General features: G+C 41.3%; 1 long non-coding RNA gene across 1 annotated transcript in view; it reads left to right on the top strand.

Annotated features, from left to right (window-relative positions):
* LOC120638428 overlaps positions 1 to 12,351 on the top strand; it is a 32,897-nt gene that overhangs the window by 14,998 nt on the left and 5,548 nt on the right. The gene's annotated exons all lie outside the window — the stretch shown is intronic.

Below are 12,351 nucleotides of genomic sequence, written 5' to 3'. Positions count from 1 at the left end.
GGGTTCTTATTCCCAAAATGGGTTGCAAATGTTTGCTTCTTGTGGGAAGCTGTGGGAAAAGTTTTATTTGAGTTTAACTATGTAACAACACACAATAACAGGTGCAAATTGCCAATACTGTGTTGATTAAATTACAGGTATACCGGGTGCCCCTACTTGATCACCCACCACCCAATTGAAGAGGTTGATTTAGGACCCACTAATGGGCCATATCCTCTCTAAACTATAAGCTTTCTGTATGAAGGGAATGAATGTGGTTTCCAACTCTACCAAGCACTCAGTACAGTGCTCTGCAATAATAAGTGCTCAATAAATAGCATGGTTGATGATGTTGATGATCCTCTGATTGGCACCTGCAGACAGATCTGATTGACTGGAACATCTCCTATTCACACATTTTATTTTCTCTCCCATTGCTATTTGCAATTACAGCTGATGGAAAGAAATTTCAGGCCAGGATTTTTTATTATCTGTAGAATACCCATGTCCCAGCTCTTCAGGATGGGGTGTCATCCCTGTGAGCCTTACAACACTGTCCCGGCTCCTCTGGAAGCAGGCAGGTCATCCCCTTGAGCCTCACACACACCCTCAAGCCTCACAGTACCACATCACTGCTAATCATGGAGGTGTCATGTCTGCTGCTACTCTCTGGGACATTCCCCTCCAAAACCTCCTCTAAATTGAAAGATCCTCATAGACAGGGAACATGTCTAACAATTCTGTAATAATCAAATGCTTAGAATAGTGTTCTGCACACAGTGAGCACTCAATAAATATGATTGATTGATAACTCCCAGTCCCCATGGCCCACCCCTCCAAAGAACAGGGAGAAGGTTGTGGGTTGGTGTTGGAGGAAGCACAGAGAAACTGTTGGAGGGATATATTGGGAGGGATATATCCCACCTCTTCTTCTCCAGCTCTGGCCCCTTGTAATTAGGCCAGTGACTAATATAGTTTAAACGACTTAGACAATGAGGTAGTAAGAAAGGCTGTCATTTATCGAGTCTTCTTGAAGTACTTCACCAGATAAAATGGGTCATTGTTCAAAATGATGATAATCCTATGTGGAACCTACCTATATAGCCTCAGATGATTCTCTATTCTTTGATATCTGCTTAGCTGTGCTACTGGTTAAAATGTCTATGGAACTCTCATATAACAAGTGTTCCTGGGAGTAGACATAAAATGAAATGTCTACTCAAAGCATATAAGAAGGCACATTAATTTGTTACACACACTGAAAATATAGAAATCTTAGAGGACTAAAGATACTTACATAGTGCTGATTGCTATGCAACAGAATATATACAATACTGAAATTTTCCACTTTATCAGTTTCCTATAAATAATGATAAAAAAACAGTTTAGAGGAGTTAGTATAGCTAAGCCAAAACATATTAAATATGGAGGAATCATGCCAAAATTGATTTTGTTTAATATAATTACAAGATTATTAGGCTAAAGAAGTTTGGTAGGTTGTAATACGTCTTCATTTTAGTAAGGCATTTGCTAAATTAATTTCAAATTGGTTTGGATATAACCAGTCTCACATGGGTTTGAAAACTGGATGAAGAACCATAAATGAATTATAATGAGCAATAGTAAGGTTTCTGAGTAAATATCATATGGCTACATGTCTAAAAGAGCTTTGAATAACTCTTTCAATTCCATGGTGGGGAAATGAGTGATTCATATAATAAAGGAATTCATAGATCAGTTTATATTTTTATTGAAATCAGATGTTGAAAATTCCAAATAATGTCTAATAAGTTGCATTCATCTTTAAAGTTCAAAGCAAGACTGCATTATTTAAAAAGGTAAACTACCGAGTCTGATTAGTGACAGCTACTTGTGTCAACTTTCAAAATATTAAACCCATTTCTGAAGAGTAACATAGCATTGTTCACTTTCAACAATGGTCAGCTTCAGGGCTATGCTTCTGGAATTTTAAAATGTTCTCAGGATATCCTTTTCATTTTACTTTTATATGAGATGCTTGAAAAGCCATTAATTAAGTTGTCATATAAAAGTTGGTGATGAGACTTGCGGTTTTATAGGATTAGAGATGATTATTACTAGAAATCTTTGGGAGATTCTTAAAGCTATAAGTAGCATAGAAATTTAACAACCCATGTTAGAGGGAAGAAGGGAGTTTGATTCTAATTTTTGTATTCTTGTAAATTAAAATTTATGTAAAGAAAGGAACAAGTATCCTGCTAGCTTTATCAAGGCTTTGTTATCATTTTTAAAATGTGACATTATCTGACAAAATGGTAATTAGTGTTGGTTACTTTTTTTGCAGAACAAACTGAGAATGGGAAGCAAAACAACATTAATGTACTTATAAAGCTTATATAGCTATAGCTTATAATTATAAAGTTTATATAGCTTTAAAATTCACATATTCTATTCTGCCCTCTCTACTTGCTAAAACATTCAAGACAAATCATCTTCCTGTTTTATTTGATCAGAAATTCTCATTTCCTTTCTGCGGTTGCTTTTCTACCAAACAAGACTGATCCATATGATTACTGACTGACATAATATGTCACTGGATTCTCTTCATTGAATTATGCAAAAAATTGCAGCCAGTAATGGTGGTCATTGGGTTATTTAAGTGCAAAAACTACTGTATCTCTAGAAAATAAACTGCAAAGATTGTAAAGACAATTTAAAGAAAGATACCAATTTTTGGCATTGCACAGAGCTCAGTTATATTTGCAATTTCAATTTGCAATTGTTCTTGGGTCATATTTTTTAATTAATGATACTTAAATTTCACTTTGTGTAAGTGTCTGAGTGCCCAGTAACAGTTCAATTATATATGTCATGTGATTCAATGCTAGCAGCCTGGATTCTAGTTCTATGGCACTGTGATTTTGACAAATCCTTATCTTAAGCATATTTACAAGACAGAAAGCACTATTTGTGGGCTATGTCATGAGTATGAGGGATGAAAGCCATAAAGCTAAGTAAAGGTGAGATGTGACTAGAGAAGGTAATACAAGACTCAAAATTAATATATGGTACAGTATGCTACAATACCACATCTAGCTCTGAATCTCTACCAGGGAGTGCAAAGACAAGGTAGAACTAGTACTCTTGATTTGGTATTAGTGATGCCCAAGTCATTCTTTATGGAATAGGTCCTACCACAGTCATCTTTGCAAAATAAAAAAAAGTCAAAGATTTAGAGAAGTAACAAGGAGTAATGGTAAGATCCTGGGTCTGGGAGCCAGAGGACTTGGCTTCTGATCACAACTCCATTCACTCATTCATTCATTCGATTGTATTTTTTGAGTGCTTACTGTGTGCCGAACAATATATAAGTGCTTGGGAGAGTACAATATAACGATATACAGACACATTCCCTGTCCACATTGAGCTTACTGTTTAGAGGGGGAGACAGACAATAATATACAAAAATCAATTACAGATATAATGATAATTATGGAATTTCTTAAGCACTTACTATGTGCAAGGCACTGTACTAAGTGCTGGGATGGATACAAGTAAATCTGGTTGGACACACTCCCTCTCCCACATGAAGCTCACAGTCTCAATCCCCATTTTATAGATGAGGTAACTGAGGGATAGAGAAGTGAAGTGACTTCCCCAAGGTCACACAGCAGACAAGTGGAAGAGCAGGGATTAGAACCCATGACCTACTGACTCCCAGGGCCATGCTGAATGCACTACACCATGATGCTTTGCCAGTATAGGTACATATGTACTTGCTTCTTAGCGCTGTGGGCTGGGAGGGGGAATGAATAAAGGAAGCGAGTCAGGGCAACGCAGAAGGGAGTTGGAGAAAAGGAAATAAGAGTTAGTCGGGTAAGGCCCCTTGGAGGAGATGTGCCTTCAAAAACGCTTTGGAAAGGGAAAGAGTAATTGTCTGTCGATTATGAGGAAGGAGGGCATTCTGGGCCACATTCAGGATGTGAGCAAGAGGTCGGTGGTGAGATAGACAAGATCAAGGTACAATGAGGAGGTTCACATTAGAGAAACAAAGTGTGCAGGCTGAGATGTAATAGGAGAGTGATAGGATGGGGCAAGGTGATTGAGTGCTTTAAAGCCAATGGTGAGGAGCTTTGGTAAGATGCAGAGGTGAATGGACAACCACTGGTAGTTCTTGAGGAGTGAGGATATATGGCCTGAATGTTGTTGTAGAAAAATGATCCAGGCAGCAGAGTGAAGTACAGACTGGAATGAGGAGAAAAAGGAGGTAGGGAGGTCAGCAAAGAGGATGATACAATAATCAAGGCAGGATAGGATAAGTGATTGTATTAATGTGATAGAGGTCTAGATGGAGAGGAAAGGATAGATCTTGGTGATGCTGTGAAGATGAAATTGACAGGATTTAGTGATGGATTAAATATGTGGGTTAAATGAGAGAGAGAGGAGTCAAGGATGAAAAGGTTAAAGGCTTGTGAGGCAGCAAGAATGGTAGTGCTGTCTACAGTGATGGGAAAGTCAGGGAGGAGTCAGAGTTTGGGTGGCAAGATAAGAAGTTCCACTGGAGGTGTATTAAGTTTGAGACGACAGTAGGACAACCAAGTAGAGAGACATCTTGAAGGCAGGTGGAAATGTGAGGCTGCACAGAGAGAGAGATCAGGGCTGGAGATATAGATTTGGGTATCATCCACAAAGAGGTGGTAGTTGAAGCCATGTGAGTGAATAAATTCTCCAAGGGCATGGGTGTAGATAGAGAATAGCAGGGTACCCAAATTAAACCTTGAGAACCCCTACAGTGAAGGGGTGGGAGGCAGAGGAGGAACTCCCGAAAAAACAGAGAATGAGTGGCCAGAGTGATAGGAGGAGAACCAGAAGACAGTGTTAGTGAAGCTGAGGTTGGATAATGTATCCAGGAGAAGGGGATGGTCAACAGTGTCAAAGGCAGCTGAGAGGTACAGGATTAGGATGGAGTAGTGGCCTTAGGATTTGGCAAGAAGGAGAACGTTATTGAGCAACTGGTTAATCTTGGGCAAGTCAACTTTTCTGTACTTCAATTCCTCATATGTAAAATTGGGATTAAGACTTTGAATCCTATTTGGGACAGGGAGTAAGTATTACCTGATTAGCTTGTATCTTCCCAGAGTTTGCTATCATATAGTAAGTGCTTTACAAACACCATAAAAAAAAAGATTTTCTTAGGGTCCTGCTTATCACTGAGAATGTTATTTGAGAAAATGTGGCCTAAGAAATTTCCCTGAGTCATTTCCTATAGTTATAAATTGGAACTTTGACTCTGTCCAATGATGGGGGGCAAGGCTTTCTTGTATACAGCTCCAACGTGTTACAAAGACCCGTTAGGATTAGGAATAGGGGCATATGTCCAGGCAAAAGGAATCCCTTAGCCTTGAAGTAAACCAGGAAATTGTAAGAAGAGCTCTACATGGAAGAGAGCATCTAATAACTGTTCGGTTGTTCAGCCTCTAGACAGGCTATGCGAAATAGAATGTTAGGAGAACACTGTCCCCTGGTAAAGAGATTTAGATTATAACGGACTCTGTCCCCTACCAAGTTTGAAGGATGCAAGATGTTATATATATAAAAAATTCTTAAATAACCTCAATGTCAATTCTGTCTTGACCCCGTTCTGTCTTAGTTTGGGTTTGTGTCAGGAAAATGGGTATCCTGGAAACAGAATGTTTGCTGGAGGCATCTATTAACCAGCATGCCTATGGACACTGAAGGAAGGGAACTATGTCAACTCTTTATTCTACTGTCAATCAGGTCACACTGGGATGCTTTTTCCAATTGGCATACTCAAAAATTGTTTGTCCAGGGTGGGAGAGAAGAGAGGACCCTCTATATTGGGAATCCTGTAAAAATATTTTTACTTACTCCTCTGTTCCTTCCAAGTTATTCCTGCCCAGTGACATCTAGGAGCCCCCAACAAGCTATTAACAATCAATCAATAATATTTATTGAATGCCTTCTATGTGCTGAACATTGTACTAAGCGCTTGGGAGAATACAATGTAAAAGAATTAGCAGATATGTTCCCCAGCCATAATGAATTTACAGTCACTGTTAAAGGCTATTAAAGTCAACTACTGCTATGGATTTGAATGATCATATCGTTCTGAACTCTGGCCAGATCGGAAACCACATTTTTGGAAGTTCTGCTTGTTCTGAGTTGTAGTCAGTAATTTAACTGAAGCAAAATAGATAATATATCAATTACTAGGCTAAGCAGCCAATCTCAGTGTATTTAGTAGGAAATAGTTCAATTTATCTAGGCCCTATATTTCTTTCTTCTCTCCCCTTGTTATATCTTTTGTGGCATCACTCCTCAAGGCAGTCTGGTTCAGATGTCTATTCCAGAATCCTGAATGTCATGAAACCACATGCAGCTATTCAGACATGTCTGTACTCTGCCACCAAAATGAGTCCTTTTTCTTTTTTGCTTCTTCTAGACAGTAAATGCATGACTTTCTAGTGAGTTAAATTGAATTCCAATAATTTTGCATAAATGCTTGTTCCATACAGAGATTTATTAATCTGAAAAACTTTTTAAATGAAAGTTTTAAATGTAATAAATTGACGCCTGTATTTACAGGTAATCCATTCCAATTACATTTCAAACATGCATGATACTTGGCAGTGTTTGTGTGAAGGTATCTTATAATAATAATAATAATAATGTTGGTATTTGTTAAGCGCTTACTATGTGCCGAGCACTGTTCTAAGCGCTGGGGTAGACACAGGGGAAGCAGGTTGTCCCACGTGGGGCTCACAGTCTTAATCCCCATTTTACAGATGAGGGAACTGAGGCACAGAGAAGTTAAGTGACTTGCCCACAGTCACACAGCTGACAGGTGGCAGAGCTGAGATTCGAACTCATGAGCCCTGACTCCAAAGCCCGTGCTCTTTCCACTGCGCCACGCTGCTTCTTTTATCTTATCTAATCTTATCTTATCTAATCTAATCTTATCTTATCTAATCTTTCCCATAACCACTGGAGTGAAAGCAGGTATATGTTAGATCTGGTCCATTTAATCTATGCTTCACCTCCTGTTAGATTGTAAACCCTCACGTGTAGGAATTGGAATTACTCCTTCTATTGTAATTATCCAAGTACATAGGGTCCTGTACACTGTAATATGTTCTATAAATATCATTAATTGATATTTGAGGATGCAAAAAAGGAATCTCAAAACTGATGTCCAAATATACTTCCAATCCATTGAGAAGAGGAATAGGCAGGGGAAGGAAACAGGGTGGGTTAGGGTTCTATCTGGGTTTTCAGGGAGATTCACAGAAAAGCAGGAAAAATGCTGCTGGTTTAGGTCCTGCTGAAACCACTGCCCCAGAGACCAGCTTTCCTGGTTCAGGAGTCTGAGTCCCAGCTCCTCTTCCCCACCCACACTCTCCTCATTTCTTTTCTGCCCTGCTCTCGGAGAAAAAATAAACTTCAGATTTTTCCAGAAGATTTGTGGGAAAACAGATGAAAAGCTTTATTTGCAGTTTATTATGGGACAATTAAAAGTATTTAGGTTTTAAATGGGAGGAGAAAAAATATTTACTTCCACCCCAAATTCCAGTGATCCCATCCAAACTGTTTCCTGTTAATGGAACTGGTACTCAGGAGACCTAGGAAAGAGAGGATGTCCTGCCATGAGAAGAAAGATATAGTAGTTACTGAGTTCCCACTGTATTTATCCTCGTGCATTCAAAGCCAGAGGGGACTGCATTACTGGTGCAGGAAATCAACAGATAGATTTTACACCAATCAGATCCTGCCTGAGGGAACCAATCAGAAGAGGAGCAGGAATTTCTAGACAATATTTAAATTGGAGGAACTCAATTAACCAAAGTTTTCTGGAAGTCTTTCAATTGTTTTAGAAGTTGTAGATTAGCAAGGTGCAAACCCATTGGGTACGCAAAACTGATGCAAGCCTTGTGTAGATCAAACTCATTTATAGACTGAGGTTTTTTCCATAAGTGCAATATGACTGCATATCCATAATATATTTATTAATATTCATAATGCATTTATTCATTCATGATTTATTTATTCATACCATAATTTATTTATTTATATTGACATCTGTCTCCCCCACCAGACCACAAGCTCATTGTGTTGTTATATTGTTGTGTTCTTTCCAACAAACTTAGTACAGTGACCTGCACATAATAAATGCTCAATAACCATTGGTTGATTAATTGATATGTTGGTCATATATTAGTCATTTTAGCCACATTCACTCATGAGCCCCATCCCTGTCTTCCTGTCCCAGTGCCACCCCTCATCCTCCTCCCCTGCCACCCTCATGTCTCTTCCTCCGTGCTGGCTCCCATCAACGCACTACCATCCTAACCCTCCCATCCCTCACGCTGTCCCCTCCACCCCTACCCTCTCCAGAGCTCTAAGTATCACCTGTGGAATGCCTGGTTCATCAAGGGGACACTCCTTTTCATTATTGACCAGTTCCTGTCTCAGTCACTCCTCACTATCACTGAAAACTGGCTCTCCCATGATGATATGGTCTCTCCTGCTGCTCTCTCCAGAGGGAGCCTCATCTTTTCCCACTCCCCCAGACTCACTGGGAAAGGAAGAGGTGTTGAGCTCCTTCTCATGTCCCAGTGCCACTTTTGCACCAATCCACATCCCTACATTCCTTTCTTTCCTTCCTTTAAAACCATGTTATCTGCCTCTACACCCACTCCAGATTCTATAACTGTTGGCTACTGACCCCATGTCCCACCTCCAACTTCTTTAATGATTTAGGTCTCTTTCTCATATTCCTTCTGTCTTTCTCCATGCCCACATTGATCCTTGGGGACTTCAATATCCACAGAGCTGTTCCTGATAACCCTTCTGCTTCCTGCCTTCTATCACTCTTCAATTCCACTGACTTCCTGCTCCAGCCAAAATTGCCCACTCACCAATTTGGACACAGACTCAATCTCAATATTTCTTACCACTACACAATCTCTACTCTCACCAACTCTGAAATCCCTCTATCTGGCCACAATCTCCTCACTTGCCTCCTCTTCCACACACCTCCTCCCCATAAATTTGTACTATTCCCCCACAGAGACTACTGGTCTTTGAACCCCATGCAATTTTCTCAATTCATCATGCCCCACTTAGCCTCCATACCCAAACTACCCTCCCTTGATGACCAAATAGATGTTTTCAACACCACCCTCTCTACTGAACTTAACTCACTCTATCCCCTATTCATTTGTTTATCTTGTATCACTAACTCACAGCCCTGGATTACATGCACAGTTCACCTCCTTCACTCTTCTGCTCAAGCAGCAGAGTGTTGCTGGCAGAATTCTAAATATCAAGCCAAACGTGACCATTTCAAGTTAATCCTTGCGTGACTTAATTCCTCCCTCTCCTCTGCCTAGCAGAACTTTTTCTACACACTTATTGACACCCATGTCAATCACCCTTGCCATTTGTTCCAGAGATTTAATTCCCTCCTGAGGCCTCCTCCATCCCTCACCCGGAGTGACCTCGTCACCTGCTTTATTAAGAAAATTGACACTATCAGGTATGAGCTCCCTAAAATCACCCCTGCCTAAGGGGTCCCTCCCCCTTTGGGTACCCTCTTCAACTCTCCCATCCTTCCCAGGGGGATCTCTAGAGGAGATCTGCCTATTCTCAAAATTCATTCCCTCCACCTGCGTATCCAACCCCATTCCTTCACACCTAATCAAAACTCTCCTCCACTCGCTTCTTCCTTCCTAACAGCCATCTTCAACCATTCACTCTCTAATGGCTTCTTCCCCAATGCTTTCAAACATGCCCATGTCTACCCTATCCTAAAAAAAAATCCTGGACCTCAAGGCCCTTTCCAGTTATCGCCCCATCTCCCTCCTACCATTCCAGAGAAGCAGTGCGGCTTACAGGAAAGAGGATGGACTTGGGAGTCAGAGGTCATGGGTTCTAATTCTGACTCCACCACTTGTCCGTTGTGTTACTTTGGGCAAGTCACTTAACTTCTCTGTGCCTCAGTTACCTCATCTGTAAAATGGGAATTAAGACTGTGAGCCCCACGTGGGACAAGCTGATTACCTTGTATCTACCCCAGCGCTTAGAATAGTGCTTAGCATATATTAAGTGCTTAACAGGTGCCATAATTATTAATATTATTATTATTATTCCTCTCCAAACTTAAGGGAACTGTTTACACCCACTGTCTCAAATTTGTCTCCTCCATTTTCTTCACTGACCCTCTCCAATCTGGCTTCCATCCCCTTCACTCCACAGACACTACCCACTCAAAGGTCATCAATGATCTCCTTCTTGCATAATCCAATGTCCTCTGCTCCATGCTAATCCCCATAGACCTGTCAAATGCTTTCAACACTTTGGATCAACCCCTTCTCCTGGAAATGTTATCCAACCTTGGCTTCACAGACTCTGTCATCTTGTGGTCTCTGTCATCTCCTGGTTTTCCTCTTACCCACTCCCTTGGAGAACTTATTCACTCCTATGGCTTCAACTACTATCTCTATTTGGAAAATGCCCAAATCTCAATCTCCATCCCTGATCTCTCTTCCTCTCTCCAGTCTAGCATCTCCTCCTGCCTTCAAGACATATCTACTTGGATGTCCTCCCATCACCTCAAACTTAACATGTCCAAACCAGAACTTCCCACCGAAACCCTGATCTCCCCCTGTCTTTCCCATCACTGTAGAAGCACACCCATCCTTCCTATCTCACAAGCCCATCACCTTGGCATTGACTTCTTTCATTCATCACCAAATCCTGTTGGTCCTACCTTCATACCATAGCTAAAATCTGCCCTTTTCTCTATATCCAAGATGCTACCAAATAAATACAATCACGTACCCTATCCCACATGGATTACTGCATCAGCCTCTTTGCTGATCTCCCAGCCTCCTGTATTTTCCCACTCCAGTCCAGTTCATTCTGCTTCCGGGATTGTTTTTCTACAAAACTGTTCAGGACATGGCACCCACTCCTCAAAAAACTCCAGTGGTTCCCAATCCACCTCCACATCAAACAAAAATCCTCTCCATTGGCTTTAAATCTCTCCGCCATCTTGCCCCTCCTATCTCACTTTATGTCACTCCTTCTAAAACCAGCCCACACACTTTACTTCTTTAGGGCTAACCTTATCAATGTGCCTTGATCTCACCTATCTTCAATTAAATTCAATAGTATTTATTGAGCGCTTACTATGTGCAGAGCACTGTACTAAGCACTTGGAATGAACAAGTCGGCAACAGATAGAGACAGTCCCTGCCGTTTGACGGGCTTACAGTCTAATCGGGGGAGACGAACAGACAAGAACAATGGCAAGAAATAGAGTCAAGGGGAAGAACATCTCGTAAAAACAATGGCAACTAAATAGAATCAAGGCGATGTACATTTCATTAACAAAATAAATAGGGTAATGGAAATATATACAGTTGAGTGGACGAGTACAGTGCTGAGGATGGGCTGGGAAGGGAGAGGTGGAGGAGCAGAGGGAAAGGGGGAAAAGAGGGTTTAGCTGGAGAGGTGAAGGGGGGGTGGTAGAGGGAGTAGAGGGAGAAGAGGAGCTCAGTCTGGGAAGGCCTCTTGGAGGAGGTGAGTTTTAAGTAGGGTTTTGAAGAGGTGAAGAGAATCAGTTTGGCGGAGGTGAGGAGGGAGGGCGTTCCAGGACCGCGGGAGGACGTGGCCCAAGGGTCGATGGCGGGATAGGCGAGACCGAGGGACGGTGAGGATGTGGGCGGCAGAGGAGCGGAGCGTGCGGGGTGGGTGGTAGAAAGAGAGAAGGGAGGAGAGGTAGGATAGCTGTGCTATCTCACTGCCAACCCCTAGCTCACGCACTGCCTCTGTCCTAGAATGCCCTCCCTCCTCAAATCTGACAGTTACCCTCCCCCTCTTCAAAGCTTTATTGAAGGCACTTTTCCTCCAAAAAGCCTTCCCAGACTAAGCCCCCCACTTTCTTATCTCTCACTCCCTTCTGCATCACCCTGACTTGCTTCCTTTGTTCTCTTCCCCTCCCAGCCTCCAGCACTTATGTACATATCTGTAACTTTTATATTGGTATTCATGTCTGTCTCCCTCCACATACACTGTAAGCTCATTGTCGGCAGGGAATGTGTCAGTTTATTGATGTATTGTGCTCTCCCAAAGGCTTAGTATAGTGTTCTGCACACAGAAAGCATTCGGGAAATAGGATTGAATGAATGAACGAGTAGAATTTTGACATCAGTGTCTTCATCTTTGAACATAAAGCACTGCTCTATGACAGAGAGACAATGTGTCTTAGTAGGTTTGGTCATGCATTTGTTCCATATTCCAAAATGCCCAGTGCATTTTTTTCCTTCATTCCTCAGAATTGTATACTATATTTTCTCATTGCCTATGATT

This window comes from Ornithorhynchus anatinus, chromosome 1 (genome assembly GCF_004115215.2).
Source record: "Ornithorhynchus anatinus isolate Pmale09 chromosome 1, mOrnAna1.pri.v4, whole genome shotgun sequence".
NCBI classification, from domain to species: Eukaryota; Metazoa; Chordata; class Mammalia; order Monotremata; family Ornithorhynchidae; genus Ornithorhynchus; species Ornithorhynchus anatinus.
The sequence above is the reverse complement of the archived record's forward strand: the minus strand, read 5'-3'. Positions and strand labels throughout refer to the sequence as shown.